Raw genomic sequence first — 24,611 nt, forward strand, 5'->3', positions numbered from 1 at the left:
TGAACACAGAAGGTGACTTCTGCCGCGGGAGCACTTTGTCATCAGGGCAAGGCAGGCAGCGCGGCACTAGCACAGCCTCTTTCTTTGACATCCTAAGGGGGAAGCATGGCTGCACACAAATTAAACCTTTGCAGCAAGCAAAAATATTTTGCTTCGTCAGAACATCATAATGGTGGTATTTCTGCTGCCTTTTGAAAGGATGGGATTTACCCTGGTGAACTATTCAGCTCCTGAGCCAGCTTAAGGAGAGCAGGTTAATGGCAAAGGCATCTGGCATTTCTGCAGCCCCACCGGCCTCCTGGAGCACATCGTGTCTCTTTGGTCAACTTCACCCAGAGAGGAACCAGTTTCCTGCTCAGCCCCAGCACTGACAGAGAGCGCAGACCCCGTGCTGAAGGCCTCTCTTCTACCTGATTCACGAGGCTCGGCCTGCCAGCCTCACGTCCCCATCCGCACACCTGGTACAGCCGCTACTCCAGAGCGTGTAAGCAGCCCCCATATTCAGGCACCTGGTCACAAGAAATAAAGGGAGGGAGCCTCTGCTGCAGCTCCTCATGCCCAGGGCCTGGCAGAGCCTCGTGCCGAGCAGACCCTCAGGGAGGCTGGGACGGGCACTGCTCCGCATGCACCAAAAAGGCAGCTGCTGCATGGCCTAACGCAGCCTTTGGATTTTCAAAGCACGATACAGTGTGTATGTATATACATACTATATACATGTGTATACACATTGTTGTGTAAATATATGTACATTTACATACACGATCAGACATTCTATATATGGCATACATGACAGTAGTCATAAATTTTCAGTAGAAAACTAGAACGTATTGTGTGTGTGTGTGCAAATAGATCGCAACTCCTGCGGATAGTTTATCCACTGCAATTGGAATGCTACAGCTCTCCAAACCCCTGCTTTTGAATCTTTCAGTGTTTTATGCAATTTGGAAAGAATCTAATCTTGTCTTATTAACATCAGTGCAGTTACTGAGTGACAAGGGCTAAGTCCCACCATGTTTTTCTGAGACCTCACATAAAGAAACACAATGTATTCCCTTTCTGTAAATGCTAGATGAAGTGTTTTTAATAAAATGCCCTTAACTAAAATACTTTATATCACTTAATAATTTGTAATTCTGCCTCTGAAGATTAAAAACATCTAGTGTCTTCCTATGATCAATAATCAATTTTTAAGCAGCTGTAATTTTCACCATAAATATATAAAAGCAATCCAAGCTACTAAAATCATATACATAGACACATCATAAAAGCCAAACTACTTCATATTCAGCAATCAAAAAAAAAAAAGACAAAAAGACATGCACAGGTCTAAGATGTTGCAGTCCTAAGTATTTTGGACAGACCAGAAATCTCTGAAAGCTGGAAGCCATATGCAAGCCTTTCACCAGAGCACACAGTAAGGCAGAACCTGCGTAATGACCCTGGGTGCCCATTTGCCCAGGGCCATGCAGCCAGTCTGCCTGGGGCTGAGAGCGCAGCACTACGAACAAGTCACGAAGTCAAGGAGAACAGTTTCCTGGATGCATCATGAACATCCACATCTGTTTGCAGATGTGGTGCTTCAACCAACAGATGAAAAGAGAAGATTCACTCCTTCGTCTGCAGCTGGTTGGGCTTTGCTCCTCTTCATTCCCACCTCTTTCTGCCCAACACCATCTCTCATCCAGGCTCTCTAAGCTTCCTATTATTCCAGGCTTTAAATCAATTTCTGTTAAACTATTACGATTGTAGATGCTCTCTTTGTCTTCCTGCTGCTCAGTAGGAAGCAGACAGAGCGGTGCCACCCTAACTAATGAAGCTTTATTTAGGAACTGCTCAAACCCATTCAAAACACAGCGGCTTGATCCTGCAGCCCTGCATTCGAGTCGGCAGCCCCCGGCCCAGACAGATCACTGTGGTATCAACAGCACTGCTGGCAGACCTGCCTTCCCCTCTCAGACATCTTTACGTACATCAGCTGCATTATGTTATGAATGCTGCACAAAGCTGTCCCCTGGCCTCGTTACACGTTAAAATGGCAGGAGCTGCTCAGGACTCAGCACGGCACTCCTGACATCTGCGGATGTCTCCTGCACTCCAGCTCACACAGCAGCTCACAAGCATAGCTGTATTTTTAACATCCCAGAAAACATCTTTGCGTCATCTCCCTTTATGGCTTTCCTGGAATATTCTTTATATTCTGTGGTTTGTACCAAACGCTGCACCTGGAACGTTAATTCTCCCTTAGCAGACTCGGCGTGTTATTCCTGCCCAGAGAGAAATGCATGGCCTCCCTGTTAAACGTAACATATTGATTTTAAAATTGCTTTGATGAGTTGGAAAGTGATGCATAAATAGGATCAGTGCATTTATCACCAGTCAGCTCTTCTCTGTTAGGGCAGCTGATGTTTCAGATGACCCAAGGACAGCATATCGGCCTCTCCAAAATACAAGCCAAAGGTACATGGAAGATGTGCTCTTAACTCTTGTCCAGCCCAATTCCAAAATTCATTCTCAGCAGGCTGGGAAAGCCAAGTCAAACACCTTCACATCTCATCTTAAACCTCTCTTTACAGAGGCTTACTCTCATCAGCTGAGGTCTGCTTTCATTTTCAGTAGTAGGGCAAAACTCTTCAGGTTGTTCTTTCACAATGATGCTATTAGTTTACTCCATATTGAAGTTGATTTATGCTTTGGCTTTTTATAAGGCAGCAGCAAGTAATTGCATGGGAACACAGGTTTTCATCATTCCATCTGTAATTGTAAGAGGGCACAATAAGAGAAGAGATATTCTAGAAACACCTTAAAAGAAAAACTTCAGGCTTTGATAAAAGTGCACACATTTGAGTAACCTGATTGTCACCAAATCTTTGTTTGAAAGCACTGAATGCATATTTTATTTTAAACCCTTAGCTTCTCTAAATCACAATAACTGTTTTTTGACATTAACAAAACACATCAGATAGCTCTCCTTTTACAAAAGAAAAAAAAAAAAGGAGGACCTAGAGCCCAGTATGTGTCCAGACAGGACATTACTTCATCTTTTGTGATGGTTTTGTAAGCGATAAACCTGCTGAGATTTAACCAGGACCCGGTGCTCGCTGCTGTTCCTCGCAGATCTTGGGCAGCTGGAGGTGGGCAAGCACCAGACGGAGCCAGCGGCTCACAGGGCTGCCCTGGGCACGGCCAACCTGCATGAGCCCCTCCTCTGGCCAAGCTAAAACGGAGAACAGCTACTGAAGGCAGCACTGGGGGGCTCCAAACCACACTGTGCTCCCACCTGAGGAGCAGGCTGAAAGATCATGATTGAGAATTATTAAGATCAGTCTTCTTTATTCACTCCTTCCTTCCATTTTCATTTTTCTTCTCTCCCCTCCTCTCATTTTCATTCCCTTATCTCTATTTGATTCTCTCTTTTCTGCTTTTTCCTCTCTCTTCCCTTCCTCTGCTATTTCCTGTCACTTCCTCCTGTGATTTCCTCCTCCTAACGCTGCTTCCCTCTGCTCACGTGCCCTACCCCTCTCTGCTCCCTCCATGAGGGGCGACGTGGGAAATGCTGACTTAGCACTGATTCCTTGCCTAGCCTGGGATAGGCCACAACAACAAAAAGAATATAGCAAGTGTTCTGTTTGAAAAATGTCATGGGTCCTTCAAGACCCTGATTCAAAATCTTTAAAAAAAAAAAAAAAAAAGCAAATTTCAATTTACTTCAGATCAAAACTCAAAGGTCCCACTATTTCTGCACAGTTGAGCCAGTTTGAGAAGCCTGGGAGACATGAGAAACATTTTGCCAGTAATTCTTGGGCAATTCTTCAAAAATTAGTCATAAAAATCTCTATCGCTGATCTCTGTCACATGGACTTTACTCAGTCTCCTTCTCTTCACATACCTATTCAAAGACTGAAAATGGAGACATTATTTACTAAAACGCATCTTTCTGAACATTTTTAATGCTGCAAACTCAATTTTATGTCTTAAGTCACGTGAAGGACAAGGCAATAAGAGCTAACAGGAGCGCTCACAGAAACATTAGATGCACTTTAGCCACCTGCACTACTATCGCGTCTTTAATACGGGGCAGTATTTTACATCTCAGAGTTAATGCAAGCAGACTAGTCACAAGTACAATGGCGTCTGGATAACAACATTTAGAAGCATGAAATTACAAGTGTGCTGGCAGGTTTTTATGTGCTTCCTTCAAGCACAGGAGCTGCTGCTCTTTGTCCCTCACATCCTTTGTGTCAGAAGCAGCATGACACTAATAAATCTAAAACATATTTTGAGATTCATAGCTAGGGCTGCAGCATCCGGGTGGAATTTCTAAACGTGTGGTAATTGTTCCTGCACAAGGAAGCACAGGGAAGGGTCTCTTTTCCTTCTTAGTGGGTGCCAGAGCTGGAAGCAGCTTTGTTTCTCTGCCAGGGATGTACCTGAGAGCCACAGCTCTGACTGTGCTCAGAGGGCACAGGGACCTAGCTCTTGCCAGCGAAACCAGGAGCAGCAGCAGCGCTCCGGGCAGCACCACCAGCCCGTCACAGCACTTCCTACCAACCCTCTTGGAGGGCTAAAGAGCTCTTTAGGACATGGTTACTGTGAGTATGTATGAGTATTTATGTAAGGCACCAGCATAGTTTTAAAATCTGGCACTGCCTAGGCTTCACAGCGCTCAGCTACACAATTAGGATTTGGGGTTAGATTTCTTTTTAGGGATTTACATAACCTCAGATAGTGCTTTGCACGGCACTGTCAGTCATACAGTTTCCAGAATCATTACTAAAACATTAGGAAGTTTCACAACCAATGTACAGCAATCTGTTTTGATCTGAAAACTAGACCATACTGTAGTAAACAGGTTTTTCCCTGATCTTATGCCATGTTATTCAGCAGGAATACTCAGGTGTTGGAGGCTTGCATCCTGCCTGCAGGCACAGGGTGTGCTTGGGTTACACTGGGGGATCAGGACAGAGAGAAAACACAAATTTCTTGGCTCACCAGAACAATTCCCTTCACCCACTTGCCAATCTCGCATCTCCAACTTCTTGTTAAGGGAGTGAGTTAACCAAGAGTAGGGACTGAACTGCAGGGATTTATTTTGTGTGACAAACAGCTTTTGTTTTGTGAATATCAGGCTTACATCGTTGTATGGATCTATCCTCTGGAAATAATAATCAGATTTCTAGAGCTTTGGAGTAGCTCTTTCAGTACTATCTGGGAATCCATCAACAGAAATGTTGACAGGTCTGTGAGATGGGTGCTCAACCTGCAAATTCTTTAAGCAAGAGCCTTCTCTTTTATGTTTCCCAGTGACTTCACGCTCTCAGATTTTAAAGTTGATACTAAATTTCTGGAAAAAAAAACTGGGTTTAAATTATGAATATAAACATTTACCACTTAAAACTATTCACTGGCTTCCTCAGCATCCTTCCATTTAAATCCTCTGTAACCACCCTGTGCTTTCTGCACATGCAAGAGAAAAACCCAAGGTCAGCAGCACGGGGTGCTCATCGTGCCGCTGAGATGCATCCCTTCCTCAGGCAGGGTGGAGCCGTGCTGACCTGGGGGCTCTGCACAACAGCATGCCTGCCCTGCAGGAGCCAGCGCTGGCCATGAACTGAAGCTGTGGCTTCACATTCTGTAGTTCCCCAGGACGGGAGAAAGCTAGCTAGCCATAGCTTCAACCCAACATTAGGCTTTGATCATGTGTTTTTTTTTCCTATTATTTTTCAGGGGGATTAGGGTGTATCTGTTTGTTACAACATTCCACCACCCCTGACTGCTGAAGCTCCCTGTGCTCCCCAGTGTCCTGCTCCCAGGAGATGCCACCTGGCCCCATGGTTATGATGAAAGAAGTCCCATGGACACCTGTGTGAGCTCCTTTAGCTCACCATACACCTGGTGCTCAGCACCACGCACAGAGCTTGGCCTTGCCAACAGCTTTTCCTTCAACAGGAGAGCCATCTACTCCCCCCTCCAGTTCACACAAGAAAAGGAAATAGGGAAATAATGGGACTGTGAAATCAGTTTGAAGCCCAGGAAGCATAGCTAAGCACCCTTCCCTAGCACCAGCCTGTCCCTGCCCACAGCCACCACACACGGCCCCTGGGGAGCTGGCAATGCGTCTGGTGCTGCCAGCTGGGCTCAGTCACTGCCACCACGCTGCTGGCCTCCTGTCCTGCGTGGGCAGCAGCACGGCCCCACAAACTTGGGTGCACGCTCACTGCAAAGCACAGCACTTATTCTCAACACAAACATGTTCAAATCACATAACATCGATGGAGCGTCTTCCAGCTTCAAAAAAAAAAAGTTACATTTTAAATCCTTTATCAGTCACAATGCTTAAGTTCAAAGTATCCAGATCGCATACTCAACTGGTTTTCAGTCAGCTCCTGCATTTGCATTTTGACAGTGTTTTTCAGCCCCAGCACTGTAGGGATGAGCAAGCTATGCTCTGACACATTAAAAACAGGAGCCGTTGCTCACGTGCCCTGCGCAGCGCAGCGGCCCGCCTCCGCAAGGACAGCCAGGCAAAACTCCCACCGAAGCGCGTGGGATTTAAGCCCACTGAGCGCTGCCGCTCTGGGCTCGTTACTTGGTGACAGACTGCTGCATGGATGGCACCCTGGTTTTTCATTGTAAAAGGAAGAGAAATGGCTTTATTACGAATCTTCCTCAAAGCTGTCCATAAGAAATAATAGTAGGTCAAATAAATCAGCATGTGATTTTGTTTTCTGCGTAGGGGTATGTTGAAATACCACGTCAGGTTAGCAAGGCATATTCATATTCTAATACTTGCGCTACTCTTGCCTGTTTTTAAGCCTATTCTGAAGCCCAGGCTGGCTGAGCCCTCAGAGCCGCTCCAGCCAGCACTCACCCTATGCTGCAGCCCTGAGTGAGGCTGCCCCTCATCTGTGCTGGCCACCAAAATGCTGTCACTGCTGTGCCCATTTCTGGTTTCGCTGTTCCCCCCACCCAGAGCGCCAGCACAGGCAGGGCTGCGGAGGACGGGCCCTGCAGCACCCTGCTACCTGGTCACGAAGTGAGGTGCAGGGCCAGGAATGGGGACCTGGCATGAGACAGGGTGGTGACACCGTGTTTACCAACAACTAAGGCAACCTGTGGCAGCAGTGGTCCAGCCAGAAGCTAAGACCCCACCTGAGCACATCCCTGGGCACATCCCCACCTGAGCACATCCCACCGCTGCTGCCACTGCTCCCTCCACTAGAGCCAGGAGCCACGTGCCCCCCTGTCGCAGCCAGCACAGCTGACATCCCATTTGCTTCCACCTAGAGCAAGGATTTAATCATTCACATGTAAGCCTAGAACTACAGCATCATGGCTGCTTCTGTCTGAGAATTAAAAAATCATCTAGGTTGGAGAAGACCTCTCTGATCTTCCCAGACTGCACCATCCCCTGCACTTACAGCACTGCTTGGCAAGCCTGGACTCACACATCAGGGTCTGTAAGCCACAGGTCTGTAACAACCCTGCAGACCAAGCGATGTGGTCGAGACCCTCCTTCCCCGCCAGGAGGGCAGAAAGGTGGGCCCCTGCCTGGTCCCCACAGTCGATCCTGACAGATGAGTGACCCGCAGTATTCCATCACAGCTAACTGTGGCCCTCTGCATTTGGTAGCAATTTGCTCTCAATTTCCTCCTGACAAACCTGAGCAGTTATGCCTGTTTTTTCCCCTCTTTCTGAGGCAAAGCACACATCAAAGCAGTCACAGTGCAGACAGCTCGCCCCCAAAGAAGCTGCCACGTGCCCCCAGTGACAGCTGGGGCGGAACAGAGAGGCACAGCTCTGGCAGGGGCCTTGCCCCACTGCGAGCAGCAGGCCCGAGACCTGCGTGGGCACCATGGTGTCCTCTGCTGCAGACGGGGGGGGGGGGGCTCGCACCCACAGAGAGCCGCTGGCCTGAGCTCCATGAGAGGCAATGGTTGTGGACATTCAGGGCCTTGAGGACACCAACCCCTCCCTGAGGCTGACCTGCAGTTTAAGGCTTAAGCTGAACCTAACACAGCTCTTCCAGGGTAGGGAAGTGAGGAAAGGAATCTGCCACACAGCTGAGCCTAATTGCCTTTGAGCTGCAGGCTCTGTAACATCAGTCAAACAAACACGCCACTGCTTTTACTGCTCTGCAGTTGCCATTTACTATTTTGCTGGGAAATTGTCCAGAAAAGGGATACTACCTAGAAGGAAGCATTATGCCAGCACTGGAAATCAGTAGTGTTTCTAAATAACCCCACGGGCACACTGTCTATTCCTACACCATGGCAGGAACTGCGGAAAAACCAAAGAGCCCAAGCTAGCCACTTTGCACATGAGGTCTGAGGCAGCAGTTGCAGCAGCAGGCAGGGAGCCACTCCAGGGCCCCACCGGCCCCTGAGCTGATGTGAACCAGAGCTGTAACAGCACACACCAAAGTACGTGGTTCAGTGAGTGGGGAAACAAACATCCTAAGTTTCATGACCCAGCTTCACCAGGGCTGCTGAGGCTAGGGGGAGGCAGCAGTTGCTGCTGTCTCCTCAGCCCCACCACTCTGCAGGACTGGCACATCCTCAGGGATGCAGATGCCATTAGCAGGCATGGATTTGCCAAAGCCATCTCTTCTCTCTTACAGTGCCTCCTGCTCTCTGGAGAACTCACCTCTTATTACAGGCAATACCTTAATTCTTAATTATCTCTCTGCTAGAGGTTCAAAGTAAATGCTTGAGTTATTTAATTTTTACAACATTTTGACGAGGCAAGGGTGAAAAAAAAATGAAAAGAGAGGGTGGTTCTGAGTCATCCCATTGTATTACCACCTTATTTTTCCTCCCAATCAAAGAATAATAATAATAATAATAATAATGATAATAATAATAAAAGGGGGGGGGGGAAGCACACAGCACACCTTTGCTCCCCACACGGAAATACATATTTACCTGTGCCATTTCCCATTAGCATCAAACAAAGCCTGGCCAGTTAGTCTGTCCTTCCCTCTGTGCAGGAAGGGAGGAGCCCCAGGCAGGGGTCTCAACCCCACCCATAGACATGACTGCTCCTAGCAGGAGAGAACAGGGGCAGTGCCCAGCACAGGTGAGGGAACACATGCTCACCACAGGGAGAATCAACTCCTGCCCAGTGTAAATCAGCTTAGCCAATAAAGCCTGTGCCAATTACACCAGCACCTGGCTCTGCTTTGCTAGAAGGCTCAGCAGTCATCTGACATATGTTGGTTTTTAGCACCTCATCCCTGTCACTCAAAGTGCTGGTGGAGCAATGGTCAGTTCAAGCTCTCATGTTGGGGTGCCCAGTTCATGGCGCTGGGGCAGCAATAACTGAGACCACAGAGTACCCAGCAAGCAAGGGATGGGGACAGGAACAAGGAGGCCATCATGGCTGCTGCCCAGCACACCATCAATTGATCTGTCCAGAGCCAGACCCTGAGCTGCTGCAGACTGCAGAGCTGTGTTCATTGCATCACAGGGGTTTGCACCAGCTGAGGACTTGGTCCCTACTTCGTTCTTTGCATGCTCTGCTGGCTTTAGCCATAGCTCCAGCAGACACACAAGCTGGATGAACACATTTTTTAATTTTAAACAAAACAAACCACACATTTTATTGTCCCTCTCTCCCATCATCTCTCAGATGGTATTTCTTAAATCCATGTAAGTTCAGAATTTTCATAACACATTTTGGCTGGGGTAAGCTGTGTTTGAATCATCATTCAGAAAAGTGAAGATTTAATTTCATGGTGGAATTAGGGCTGACATTTCCTTTTTATTTACACTACACCAAGGGTTAATAAGGTTACTATAACCTTAATCTTTGATAGCTCAACAATAGCATACTCTAGGATTAGTGCAAAAACTGGATTTTAACTTTTAATCCCATTATTGCTGATAACCTTATCAACACTGCGCCCCACCGCAGAGATGGAGCAGTGAAACCTTCGACTCAGTAGTCCCTTTCCATGGAACAACATTTAGAGTTGCAGCAGAAGAGCCAGGGACAGTTGCTTGGTTGATGCCTGCAGTGAGGTTCACAGTTTGTAGTAGGGCTGCAACGCTGCTTTTAAACTGCTTGTCAGCAATCTTTGCCAAGAAAAACACTGGTCCAGTGGCATATGTTGGCGGAGCAATGCAAGGTTGCTCTAATTCCCTTACTTTGTTTTTCCCTCCTCCCATGCGACAGCTACTCCAAGAATCAGACCGCCAGTCTGGCAAGTTGAGATCCAGAAACTTGCTGCTAATTACCGTGTTTACAATTCCCAACCTGTTTGTTGGTGCCAACAATCAAACTGCATCCTCTTGTGTGCACCAAAAGACACTTGCTGGCAGTAGCTTCCTAAGGTTCCAGGCTGGCTACATTAATTACTGTTAACTTAATTTTTGGGTATCGAGAAGCAGCTTTAATTAGCAATTTTATGGATTAAAATGAATTTCAAGAAATAGCAGCTTGACTTATAGGCTGCTTACTAACCCTATACGTACTTTATATGGAAACACGAGTGGCAGCAAATTTATATGTGGTCTGACAAATAAAATAGGCAGAGGTTTAATAAAAATCACACCAGGAAATGAAAGGTTATACCTTCCCTTTGAAATCAAATAAGCAGCTCTAGAGGGTCTGGTTGGACATTTTTTATGACTTTTCAGCAAACATTTGACCAGACAGAATAAATCTCATTCTCAGAGTGTATCACTGAATCAAAGTATTCAAACCTTGGCTAATTTATCTCTGTTTTAATGAATGCCTTTGGTTAAACAAAAAAAAAAAAAAAAAAAAAAAAAACTTTTAAAAAGGCACCTATTTTATGAACCCAGTGGAAGAGAGTCCAAGCTCAAACAAGTGCAGGCCCCACCAGGGATGACGCCATTTGTACCCTGTAGGTGCTAGTCTGAGACTCCTGAAGCTATCTGTCTGCTTACAAAAAAATGATTCAATTAGGATGCACTTTAACAAAGCATGTGCTTGAATCCCACTGGGATCGGCCGAGCTCCATGTGCCCCTGCGAGGGCCTACTCAGACCAGCATGCTGGGTGGGAAGGGCCTACCTGCCCGAGGACTGTGCCCGGAGCCTGCAGAGCTCACCACTGCCCACAGCAGCAATCCATTTCTAACCCAGCTTTTCCATAACAGACTACAGGGGACTTCCTTTCTGTCCCACAGCAGATTCTCCACCCTCTCACAGAGTCCTAAACGCCACACAAGTCACTTGCCCTGCTGCTGGCATTTCTTGGGCTGCCCAGCCACTGGCAGAGCCCTGCGCCATTGTCCCACGCAGTAGGAGTGCACTCAGCTCCTGCGGAACAGACAGACTGGGACAGAACTTGGCTGTACGAAAATCTGTGTGGGATTGGGAAAGCAGAGACAAAGAAGGCAGTGAGCCAAAGAGACGCACACTAAAACCAACACTGGTTTTGACTTACAACAGGAAGAAAGGGAACAAAATGAATCAGTGCTCCCAGAGGAGGCAGCCTGGATTTAGTCTGGTCCTGCAGTAGGGAAGTGGAAACAAGCATTTAAGAGCGGTTCGTTTGTACAGGGCGTAATGAACATGCTGAGCAAACTGCCAGGGAGTCAATAAATGTGTGCCTCTGAGACCAGTCCAAAAGGAGCTGGAGGGATACCTGGAGGACAGGGGCATTCAAGGCTGCGAGTGCACACTGCAGCGGCGCGGGACACGTGGGATGGGGCAGCCCCTTCCCCGCTCCTCTGCCGTGCTGGCCCAGCCAGCCGCCCGGCCCGGGTGCCTGCACCTTGGGTAATGGGCAGACATTGTCTAATGGGAGTCTGCCAATCTCCACTCAATTTATAATTCAGCAAGCAGAGGAGCTTGATTCTTCTAATTTACATAAAACATACATAAAACTGAAAACCAAATAGCTTCAGAGCATATGGGCAAAGCACACAAGAGCCACCAAGGAGAGAAGGAGTGAAAAAGGACACAGTGAAATCACTGTCTAGATTGAGCTTTGGTGAGGCTTTTTGAGCACCTTGCCTGTGCTAAGCTTCTCACGGACAAGCAGGCTCCTGCTACCAGGCCGTGTGTCAGCACTGCACCTCAGTCTCACCACTGCGCCGTCAGCCCCGCAGCCCTGCATTGCCAACGCCCTGACAAGGGATGGGGTTTCATCACCACACCGTTTCTCTAAGGGAAGAGCAAGACTGGTGAAAACCTGCAGTGACATGGCCAAAAGGTGTCAGTGCACATCCAGCCAGTAACGCCTTCCTCCCCTCTCCTGGTGAACCTCAGGCAAGATGGCAGGAGAGGCTGGGCCAGAAGATGGCGGAGGGGCAGCGCTGCGCCCCAGGTCGCTCCTCCACTGCTCCCTCCGCGGTGCAGGGTGGGCAGCAAGCACACCACCGTCCCATAGCTGAGCTGGGCTGGTGGCCTTCCCTGCAGCGTGGCAAGACCCTGGCGCTGCCTCCTCTCCTGTGTGCCTGAGCCACCACCCTGGGTGCCAGCAATAGCCCCACGGAGGCCGGTGGAGCTCTGGCTGCCTCGCCGAGCTCTGCGCGAATTCAGTCATTTCCAGCAAGCAATATATAAATAGATGCTGTCTCATTATTGATGTACATTGTGCAGACGGTTTAGCTGGGGATGAAGCTCGCCTGCTTTCCTTTTATGGCTGAAAAGCGGGATCCCAGAGCCTTTATCTGAAATCTCTGCATATGTCAATCAAAGCGCACCAGGACGAAGATTTTGCACTCTTAGGTCCTCGTTAAATGGTAGGCACCACTGCAGCCACGCAGCTGTGGGAAACGTCCATGGGAAGGAGATGCAGCTCTGTACGTGTGTGCACGTGCATATAAGCACATTTACATACAACCACACCAAAACCAAGCTAAAGCAGAATACTAACATTTGCAGCCTAATTTTTCTATTCCTTTTCAAATCCCAAGACCAGGCTGTAGTCTGGGCTACTCTGACACAAATCTCATTTGACTTTCTTATAAGCCACTGGTTTACACTAATGGCAGAGCTGGTCTCGTACTTGGAAGAGCAAAGCTCAGGGTGGTGCCAGGCCCAGGCCCTCCCGGCCTGTAGCTGCAGCGCACTGATACTACAAGTTAGATCTGATAGTGAACCCTAGCGAAGGCAAGCTATCGATATTTTGGAAAGCCATTCCTCACACTTCTGAGCAGCAAACGGCCCATCACTAAGGAGGCCAAACCCTTGTCAGCATGAGCTGACTTCTATGAAATGAAATACTGACCTTACTGCTAGCTCCGGAGCTAATCTCAGAAGAGAAATTTTATCAGAGAAAGCAGAGCTATTATTCCCAGCCACTCTACAGGGCGCGTATTTAAGTTTTGCATCCAATGAATGTGGAATACTCCAAATATAGTGGCATTTAATAAAAGTCAAAGATGAAAACTCCAGCTAGGTATTTTGTGCGGGGCTTTATTTGTTTTGCATTGCTTAGATTTTGCATCACTCCATTCAGGCTCCTTTCTGTTGCTGGAGTTTTCCTCCCTTTGTAGCGGGGAGCCAGAGCCGAGCAAGCAGCACTGATTCACTGCAGCTCCCACAAATGAAAATTAAACATCACTATTTTTCAGCCCTAATCGAGGGTCTGTACCGCTCCTACGATCTGTGCTGGTAAGAACATATTTACATACATGTAAAAGACAAGCAACAAAACACGGAGACCAAAGGGAAAGTGGCTTTGTCTGTTGCTTCTTAGGGCAGGACTCGCAGGTCCTGTTTCACTGAGGGACTTCGTGAATGGTGGAAGATGAATGCATTTATATCACCGCACACATGACAGTAGCATAATGTCATAGCACAACAAAGGGCTATGTGACATGCACAGTAAAAAAGAAAGTGATTTTATTGAAACCTCAAAAGTAATCATTTTATTGTCCTCTGCGTAACTCAGACCCATGGTAAACACGCAGGAAAACACGCAGGAAAACAGGCCTCTTTCTTAAAAGCAGAAAAATTGTCACCTCTTAAACCAAGGTTTGAGGCAGTTTTCACTGCTCTTTTCTATAGTTCAAGACATTTTGAAAAAAAATAGGGAATTACATGATCCTGATGTTTCTAAAGTAAAACACAATGAGGAAAAAAAATCAGAACAAAAACAAACATACAAACGCCTTCTGTTCTCTCCAACTCTTCGCTTGTATCATAAAAAGGAAGGGGGCAGCCAGATAAAAGAGAAAAAGAAGTAGGGGAAGAAGAAACAATTTCCCCCCCTTTAGTGGTCATTTTTAGCAGCAAAAGCATCAAGACTGTAATAACTGTTGCTTTGATAAAACAGCAGGCATTAAATTGCATAATTTTGTATTTTAGAAGAATGTTTTTGGCATTTTGGCAGAGAGGTAATAGCGGTCTATGTTTTCTTGGAATAACCAGGTAAATTTTCTCTTAAAAATAATTGTTAAAAGTTTATTTTCCAGATAGAGTGAAGCATTAATGCATATGCATCAAGCCTCCTTGCTCTTATTATTCCCCACCTATTTAAAAAAAAAATAAATAAATCCTATAAAATGCATCACTACAGTGATCATCACTACAGTGATGCATTTTTATTTGAATTCTCCATCAACTTCTTGTTAGGAGAATGTGAATACTTGCAAAGCTATTACTCTCAGAAAATCTAAAAGAAGTCATATGAAATCTACTTTATCTATGTAAATCCCTCTCTAAGATGCAGTAAGATGCTGCTTTTTTTGGTAACAGGCTGCACAATTAGATGCTGTACAGTTCTAGTTCAGAATGTCCCTCATTCTCCAGTTAGAGAAGACCAGTCCCACAGTGATCACTTTGTCATTGATTCGGAGTGATTTAAAAGCTAGGCTGACCCTGTGAACATTAATAAACTTTGTGATATTGTCCTGTCTTAGCAAGAGAACCGCTAACATTCCAAGCAAAGTTATGAATCAGCAGGTTTTAATATATATTTTTTAAAAAGCTGTATTATTCCAACATTTCATGCCTAATCTCATAATGTGCAAAGGGTATACATTACATAAAATCCAGATGAACTGATACAGAGCACTATCTTGGTGACGACTGGTGCTGAAGAAAATAAAAGATGAAGACTAGTGCCTCTGAAATACTCTGAGAGGGTAACTTGGGAAGTTTAAGTAGCCCTTCATGGGCCTACCTCTTTCTTCCTAATGGTGTCAAGTACAGGAGAATTATCTGACCCACTGCAACCCCGCAGGAGTGCAGCACAGAAGCCAGAGGCCAGAAGGCCTCCAGAGGTGGCTCTCCAGCTGTCGCTGGTGCGTGGTGCCTGCCGTGTCTTGGCTAAACTCATTTTAAATCTCCTAGTCAAGGGAGTTCCTGGCTGAAGATTGTGCCATTGCTTGTTTTACTATTTATCTATTTATACATTACTATACACATAATGTATGTATTACTACATATTATATTCCTCACTGGCTATACGTATTGGGTTCCCTGAGAGGGACTGTTCCTTGACAGCCATGCTACACTTCTTCCCTGCGCTGCCCCTAGGTTCATTTGCACGCACCAGGTTACCTTCCTGCAGACAGGCAGCAGCCTGGAAATCAATGGCAAAACTCCTGCTGACTTCCACATGAGGAAGATTTCAATAACAGTATACTCATTTCTTTTATGGCATGGGCACGGTTATGTAACTTTGGCTAGGTATGCGTGTATATACGTATGTGAACATATATATATATACACTCACAGACGTATTACTCCTTCCAGCTATATATGCAGGGCTCTTATTTTTCCCACCAGTCAATCCCTCTAGTTTCTGTAACATTTCACCTAATTTTCTGTGGACTCTTTTTAACTAGGTACTGATTTTCCAGAAATCACACCTCCAAACTTGCTGCAGCCGTGGTTTCCACCCATGTGGCACGCCCTGCCAGCACCACATCCCCAGGCTGCCTTGCGGCTCTGCAGAGCTGCGGCACAGCCACCCTCAGCCAGCGCCTCCAGGCCCCTTCCCCTCGCCTGCCTTAGGAGCCGCTCTGTCCTTCCGTGTCAGACTCTTCCCATCACCTCTAGGAGTTCTGGCTTTGGTTTTAGCTTTTAGATGTCTTATTTTTGGCCTGTCATTTAAATTCCTTTTGAGTCACTGTTATTATTGAGCCAACATTTATAAATAGCTCTATGCATTGCAGGTATATGATAATCAAGTCCTTTGATTTTTGTGCAATTTGGTTATGAAATTATAAGAATAAAAAGAGTGCAAGCATCATGGGATGCCCAGGAAATGTTTCCATAGTTAAAGGTTTGGGGAGACAGATTCAGCATCTGTAAGAATTTATGATTGTTAGTAATGGGTGTTATGGTTTACCTTTACAGCACTAAATGGTGAAGTGTCAGAAAAGCTAAGAGGCAATAACTAGGGGTTGTTTTTCAGAAATATAATAATCTTTTAAAAGGAAGAGAAGAAAAAGCCTTTTTTGTGTGTAGACTATTTATTAAAAAAATGCATAAAACTCCAGTTGTATACATTACTTCTAGTGTGATGTAAAGAAACAGGAAAAGGCTAGAGAGCTTATTCTTACAGCTGCAAATTGTGTGTGTATCTGTGTCTACATACAGGCATTATCTGTTTTCAGTTTCTTCAAGAAAACTCTGTGAACCACCTCAACTGGCACAAAAGACAATGGCCTGCAATAGGAAGAAATCCTACACTCCCTGCAAAATCAGGTTGGGTCTTGAAAACGGAAAGCAGAACTTATCCTAGTGAAAGGCGCCTGCAGAACTGCACATATTATCTGCATGCAACACTGTGTACATTTATTTTGGGGAAATTTGCAGGCAGCGAGGGGAATCACAGCACCGGTCGTAAAGACATGCTGAGCCTTTGCAGCCCCTGCTGAGGTGGGTGGGGGTTTTGCCTCTCCGGGGCTGTACGAGTGGGGCTCTGGACAGCACGCTGCAGCCTCCGTTCAGAGATACGTGCAGTGATACGGATATTCCACTCGGACATATGCATAGGTGCTGCAGCATTTGCAGAAAAAGCACCTGAAATCAAATGGAAGCCCTCATCTCGTACCATGGGGCCTTGCTAAGAAGAGCAGCGCTTCCTTCTACACGCGGACCCTGGCAGGGCCGCTCCCTCGCCTGCCCAGGGACTCGTGTCCACAGCTCCTCTCCCTCCTCTCCCCTCTCTGCTGGTGCTGTGGGTGAACTGTGGGACGGCCACGGGGCAGTGCCCACTGTGGGAAGGTCCCAGCGTCCTTGGTCCCCCACACAGAGCAGGGCCACCTGCTGCCAGCAGGGCACAGGGCCGCCGCCACCCCATGCCAGTCACGCTGCTGGGGGGTCTGGCGCGGCCAAGACTTACCTAGCGAGCAGCTGCCGGGGCTGCTCGCTCCAGCATGTAAAGTGACCCAGGGATATAAATCTTCAGAGGATTATGGCCCTTAAAAATAGGCTAAGTTCAAGTAGTTATTTTTGGGCTGATTCTTTATTTAATTTTCTGCCAGGATGCAGATTACAATAACAATTTTAGAACAGATATTTAGTATTCTAAATTAATTAAATACGCGCTCACCAAAATAGCTGTTAGCACACAGTTGGTGCTGCCACAAACCTCATTCTAAAATGTCATCTTAGAAAATACTCGCACTGGTACAACTAAATACCCTTATTTACAAAGTAATTTTTTATTATGTTGGTCTATAGATTTCTAGTATATTTTTTGCTGTTAACAAAATATTGTTAGATTATTAAAGGCAGGGGGCTTTTAGGCTCATTTTTTAGCACACAGGATTCTGGATTTCTAAAAATCAAAAAATAAGAAGTGTAGGGTTGTAAACTTCCCTCTCGCTAAGGGTCTAATCTTTCCCGCAGCGAAATCGATTGGGGTCTTTGCTATGGCATTGAATGGTGGTATCTGGCCCCAAATATTTTGGATTTAACATGAGCAACCTTGCTTCTCAGAGCAGTCCCACAGAAGCTCCACATAGTCAGGGGATCAGGCCCACAGCATGAACAGCCTCTTCTGAGAGGCAAGTTGCTCAGAAACCAATGCTTCCGCCCTTCAATAGCCGTACGTGACAGACCCCAGAACTGCTAATGAACCTGAGGAGGGCAATTATGAGATCATGCCATTGGGAAACGTAATTCGAAGAGCTCCTATACTACTGAGCATTTAAACAATGTTTTATAATCATTTTGGTGAGCATATCCAGCATTTCTCCGATCAGACCTTACAGTTTCATTCTTTTAAACCCATAATATGACAAACCCCGAAAGATTTTAGAGAAATCTACAATCATCAAAATGTTAATTTTGACAAAGAGTGCATGCATTAAAAATGCATCAACCCTGTCATTAAGGCATTATTCAGCAAAAACAGCTAACCACGCTAAACAGAGAACAACTATAAGAAACCAGGTATAAAGGAACATTTCGCTAAGCTTGTATTTATGGGTAACAGTCCAGTCTGTACTGCACGAGATACTCAACCAAGCGAAGAGCAAACAAAACCACATCCTTTATGTGATGAAATGGGAACTCCTGATAATACTCTAAGTCATGACTCAAGGGAAAATGTCAACTAAAAGCTCAGATCAGAGGAAGGTTTGTAATACAAACCTGGATGTTTAAAATAGTGTTTCCATCGCTGTTCTTGCAGCACTTGTGAATGCGGATGTGTTACGGTGCTGAACTGACTATAATTTAGCAGCTAAACGTGTCTTTTTAAAGCATAATTTAACATTATTTCTGAGGCTGTTGAACATACTAAACTACAAGAAAAAAAATCCGCTTTCAAGTGGTATTAGAGAAACACGAGGATCAGAGTGCTAGCATCAAAGATGTGTCTAAAGAATAACAGATCCACACGTCTGCGTAACAATGAGAGCTCCATGCGCTATTGAAGGCAACAGGGTAAGATTCCTTTGGCAGTTGTTTGAAATAATTAAGCAGAACATAGATGGCCTTTCAATTGCTAAGCAAGAGAGAGTGAAAGACATTCTCCATGATCCCGCCTCGCACTCACAACTGAACGATCACCCCACATCTGGCTTGCCCATATTAAAAATCATTCTCATGCTCATCCAAGCTGAGCCTGGGGAAGGATCCATTCAAAAAGGCTAACTCATCACAGTGCCCTTGGTCTTGCTTTAAAATGGCTTCTGATCTAATTCACGTAAGGCTGAAATGCGGTCTCACACTTGCCATTATGTGGCAACAAGACCTGGGATCATGGGGGTGTGCAGAGAAGTCTCGAACCGGGAACGGAAAGGCGATCACCTCCTGCTTCTTGCTTTAGTAGTCTTGGGGGTAGGGGAGCAGGGGAAAATGCTATGCCTTGATTTTCCTAAGCACAGCATTCGTAAAGGCCAGCCAGGCTTTTAACCAAAGCCCGTGCCCTGCTGCTGAGATTGGCGAGAGGGACAGATGCACCTGCTCTGTGTTAAAGCAACGGGGCATGGCTGGGACAGTAACGGGAATCAACACTTCTGCTCGCATCTCCCACCTGCAGGTACCTTTGGGGGAGCCCTCAGCCCTTTGAAGGGGGCAGAGCAGCCACCACCTGAGCCCCGGCAGGGAACCAACCCCTCGGCCCTGGCTTCGGCCATGTGTCTCAGCCTGGGGCTTCGGGGGCTGCCGGGCTCTTAGAGGGTGGGCAGCCCTTAATTCCGCCCTCACGACGTCGTTACCGGGGGACAAGGATTAGGGGGCTGCCACCCCCTCGAAGCAACCGGCCACAACCGGCAGCCCCTCGGCGTCCCCGCAGCCAGGGCAGGGGGCGGAGGAGGGGGCCGCCGGCTCGGTGCTCGCCAGCTCCCGCCCCGCACGGCCCGGCTGCTGCGGGCAAGGGGCCGCGGCCGCCCCCGCGGAGCCCGGCTGGGGAGGGGGCGGCATCCCGGGCCCCGCTGCCGGCTGCGGGCGGAGCCGCGGCCGCCCCTGCCCCGCGGGCAGCCCCTGTGCCGGGGGGAGGACGGGGGGGGACCCGGGGGAAGGGGGGGGAACCCTCGGCAGGCGGGGCCCCCGTCCCCGCCCCTCTCTCCCCGCTGGAGAGGGGCGAGGGGCAGCGGGCGCGGCGTGGGCTGGGGGTCCCCGGGAGGGACAGAACCGGCCCCGGTCCCACGGGCCCCCCCCCCCCCGCAGCCCCGGCCCTGCGCAACCCCCGGCCCCAGGATCGCCCCCTCCCCCCAGCCCCCCCATACACACACGTACCCACGGGCGGGCACCCCCCCGCAGGGGACGGGGCGTCCGAGCTCCCCCCGCCCGGCAGAGACCCAGACAGAGCGACACATTGCAAAGCGTAGGAAAAGATGGAAAAGGTGCTACCTTGGCAACTAGAGGAGGTTGGGAGCCAGCTGGTGGGCTGGGGGCGGTCGCGCTGCCTGCCTGCCTGCCCGCCGCCGGTACTCTCCTCGACTACGCGTATTCTTAAGCAATAACAACGTAATCCGTATTATCCACCCAAGAATACCCGTCACCGAAGAGAGTCAGAAAGCTGCTGCTGCTGCTGCTGCTGCTGCTGCTGGAAGTGCTGCACCGGGGCAATAAATCCATAACTATAATTCCCCTCTAGCAGAAGGAGAATCCACAAGGGTAGCCGAGCGATCCCGTCCCATATCCAGCGGGCGCGGTGCCTTCCCGTCCTGCGGAGGCAAAGGAGAGGAGCGGGCGTTTAACACACGCGGACAGTTCCTCTGCGCTCCCGCTGCCTCGCTGGGGCGGGCAGGGTCCTGCTGGCAAGGCGAGTGGGAATAAATCAAAGTAAGGTTGAGTTTACCTGGTGGTTGCCCGGTCTCTTCCTCCACGCTTCTCCGGCATCCTATTCCCTAGCTGTATGCTCCATCAGTTCTCCCTGGGAGCTCGCAAGGGATGTCACACGCAGCAACAGATTCCTGTAAAAGAGACGCACGGTTAAGCACACAAATATTACAAATCTGTTTGCATAGGTGGGCTCGGAAGAGCTCCGATACGGCAGCAGCCACGCCTGAGAGACTTTTCGTCTGGGCTTTGCGAACGCGTTTTACGAGTCCTGACTCAACAGTGACTCGCTGCGCTACCGAGAGAGAGGAGGGCGGGCGGGAAGGAAAGCGACGCAGAGAAAGGAAAGCAGAGCGAGAGGCAGCGAGGGCTCGGCGCTGAGCGGAGGCGCTCCCCCGCCAGGCCCCGCGCCCCGCGGGCCGGGGAGCGCCCAGCCCCGAGGCAGCCGGAGCGCACCGCGGCGCCGGGCTGCGAGGCGCAGAGGACCGGGAGTGGGAATAAAAGAAGTTCTCGCCAAATCGCGCCTGCGGCTCTGCCCGTCACCCGGAGCTGTTCCCTTATCAGCAGCGCTCGTACTTGGGGGAGGCGGAAGGGGGAAGCTTTGTCTGATGATCCGCCGCGGCGATAATAAACGTTTATTGTTCGCCAACTGAACAGAAAGGGTCTCTGCAACGTCATGGCACGGCACACTTCGCCTGGCGATCAGGAACTTCTCCGTCTCATTTGCCCCCAGCTCCTAACGCTAAGGACAGCTTCCGTGCGAGTGGTGGGGAGGGGGCCAGGAGCCAGCACCGCGCGGTCACAGCTCCCGCACACCGCAGGGGCGCCCCGCGCTCCCCCAGCCAGCAGTGACTGTGCAGCACGCACAGCTCTCATCATCCAGCGCGCTCTGCGACTGACCAGCTTGTTGATTAGATTCCAAATGAAATTAATGCAAGATGCTGGCTTTTACTCCAGATTCCTTCCTCAACACGAGCTCTCGGCTCCCCTGACATATTGCCACTATGCTTCCTCCGAAAAGCTACGAGAAGATAGCATTTGTTTTGTACCACAGGCTCTTGCCTCTTTGAAAGAAAGGAAAAAAACAAAGGGAGAAAGAAAAAAAAAAAAAAACAAACCACACCACTTTGACAGCCACATTATCTAAAATAAAATTAAAAAAAAATAATAATCCAACTCTCCTCTATTTTAATCTCCTTTTCGGTGTAATTTCCTATATTCCTCTACCGTAGGAAGCTTTGAAGTTACATTTTAAATGGCAGATAGAAAGTAAATAACAAACACTGTAATTTTTCCCCGCTGTGAAATTGAAGGCTGTAACCCCATTAGCCGCCGTTAGAACTGAAATAACTGATGCCGTGGGTTGCCTTCAACTTGAACAAAAGCCGTTTGGAAAAGTAAAATGCACCGAGTCATGGCGAAAACACGCTACGTGGTACACCTAGACTGGTATTCTCCGAAATTTGGAGGCGCTCCACAAATGCATCGAGAATCAGGCAGAAGTCCAAACTCCGCGTTTTTTAAAGCAAAAATAAATAAATAAATAAATAATAAAAAAATAGAGAGTGCGATTCCCGCAGCAAAGAAAACCCGCGCGGCTCCATCCTCACCCTAGCCCCGTCCCTCCGACACTGCCCTTCCCCTCCCTAAAAAATCGCCCCCCCCCCCCGCTCCTCCGCCAATTCGGCGCCTTCCGAAACTTCCCCGCGCCCCGGCCCGGCCCGGCAGCCGCGGGCCTTCAGCACCGGGCACCGGACAGCTCCGCACCAGCGCCCAGCACCGCCGCAGCCCCGCCGCCGCCGCCCCGCTCGCCCCCGGCCCCCCGCGCAGCGCCCACCTCGCACCTCCGCCGCCGCATGCGGGCAGCGCCGGTGGCGGCGCAGCCTCGGCGTTAAATACCTTTGTTCGCCGGCTCCCGAAAGCCATGTTTTATCCGGCGCTGCCGCCCCGCTCCCCCGCCGAAAGAGCCCCCCGAGCCGGAGACCCGGCCCCGGGGAGGCCGGGGAAGGGCCCCCGGGGGCGCCTGCACCGGCTGTGCCGTGCCCCGGGAGGGGGGACGGAAGGGAGGGGAACGGGTGGAGGGGATGAAACAATTAAGCTATCAGGAGCGGAGCTCCGAGCAGAGCTCGGGTTTGCCACGAAAAGCAAATTTCAGAGGGGGGGATATCGATCCTAGAGCCCATCCGTCAATAGAGAGGCGCGGTGTCTCTCCGTGCGAGAAATTGTTCGGAATTAGGGGGCTCGCGGGTGGGAGGGGGGCGAAGGAGGGGGGGGGGGAGAACGCGACAGAAAAAAAAAAAAAAGAAAGAAAGGAGGAAGAAGAAAATATTAATCCCCGCTAAAAGGCAGCCTCTTTTTAAAATCGCTGGAACCTCGCTCTCCTCACCACCTACCCGAGTAACCACCAGAAATCCACCTCTATTGAAGTGCTTACCCTTTAAATCCAGGTTTCAAGCAGAACTCCAACTGTGTGTAAAACCAGGGAGTCATCTGATGTGTGATGGGGAACGGGCTCTGGGCAGCAGAAAGCAGCTTTCTCTCCTGGTGCCGGATTACCATGTTAACAAACCCCGGGAAGGGACCCCGGCGCCTCTGGCTGGCCGTGGCTCGTTGCTTTCACACATCGGCGGCTGCTCTTGCTTCCCATGTCCCCGGCGATCGCCTCTCAGCTGAATGTGGGCTTCCAGAAAAGGAGTCGGGGGGGAGAGGAGGAAAAAAAATCGCCTAATGCAATCAAATCGATCTGATCTACACCATCTGTCGCCTGCCACTACACACAAGCGTTAAAATAGGAAAACGGGAGACACTGACAGCTCAGGAAGGTTGTTCTGCAGAGTTCATTTTTAGCAGAGCATAATTGGGTATGGACAGCATATAGTTACCAAAGCTGCTGTTAACCATCCAGTAGAGGATCCCAAACATGCTAATGGTGGATTAATTGAGGAAGATCTGACGTGCAAGCTTCACAGTCTCTTATTCATGACTTCCCAACGGGAAAGGACCAATGCCGTGTGGGACTATGGTAACACAGAGTCAAAGAGCTGCTAAGAAAATGGCTCTGTGTTCGTAGCACTTCTCTCTGATAACAAACATATGTCGACCAGAACCGTTTAGCAGGATGGGGGAAATGAAATTTTCTTAGCCGAGGTTAGCAATTCCCATCACTTGCACTTAAAGACAAGTAAAAAATGGACTGCGGGTCTAAGACGCTTTCGAGTGCTGGTCTCGGGATTCGCAGCTAGTGAAAGCAGACGGCTCCTGCTCAGACAGGGGATTAGACCCCAAATCTCTGACTTCTTACTGTGACCAAAGTGCATCCATAGCAAGTCTCTAAACATGCAGCGCTGCTAATTTCATCAGGAATGACGCAAGGTCGTTTTAATGCCAGGAACCCTTTTGACTTTTTCCAGCGGGAATTGCTTTTGGGCAAGACATTTCCGATCAGTGAAATTTGACATAATCTCAGATAAATATGATCGGGGGGGGGGGGGGGGGGGGGGCGGGGGGGGGGAGGAAGGGGGCGGCGAGTTGGGAAGAGACGGAGTGTGCATCCAGACCTGCAATCACCCCTGCTGCCAACACTCCAATTTGCTCGCGTTTTCTAGTCTTTCCTGAATAATGAGCTTACAGAGACGTATATGTAATTATTAAAGCACTATATATGCACGCGAGCCGCAGACGTCTACGGCTGCCGCGTCTACCCAGGCAGACGGGGAGACAAAGTCCCCCCGTAGGGGTGCGCTCCGCCACTCCCGGGGCTGGGGGAGGGCGCTGCCAGGAGGTCCCCCAGCCCCCCCGACCCCCCGCAGCCGGAGGCGGCCGGGCGCAGACAATGGCCCCTTGCCCCTCACCGCCGCCCCAGGCGCCGGCGGCCTCCTCGGACCGAGGCTGCCGCGATCGCCGCCCCCAGCCGGGCAGCTCCCGCTCCTTTCCGGCTAGGCAGGGG

At 49.0% G+C, this 24,611-nt stretch overlaps 1 long non-coding RNA gene across 2 annotated transcripts in view; it reads right to left on the reverse strand.

Annotated features, from left to right (window-relative positions):
- Window positions 1–24,005, reverse strand: part of LOC118243644 (uncharacterized) — a 43,132-nt gene extending 19,127 nt beyond the window's left edge. Inside the window, exons 1-3 of one of the 2 annotated variants that reach the window (XR_007708615.1) lie at window positions 23,100–24,005; window positions 20,685–20,799; window positions 20,379–20,550 (exon numbers count right to left, since the gene is read on the reverse strand). This is a non-coding gene — a long non-coding RNA (uncharacterized LOC118243644). Of the gene's footprint in view, window positions 1–20,233; window positions 20,357–20,378; window positions 20,551–20,684; window positions 20,800–23,099 lie in introns of those variants that run through there. The other variant, XR_004777298.2, reaches the window with a different exon arrangement.
- Between the last annotated feature and the right edge of the window lie 606 nt (window positions 24,006–24,611).

This window comes from Cygnus atratus, chromosome 8 (genome assembly GCF_013377495.2).
Source record: "Cygnus atratus isolate AKBS03 ecotype Queensland, Australia chromosome 8, CAtr_DNAZoo_HiC_assembly, whole genome shotgun sequence".
Lineage (NCBI taxonomy): Eukaryota > Metazoa > Chordata > Aves > Anseriformes > Anatidae > Cygnus > Cygnus atratus.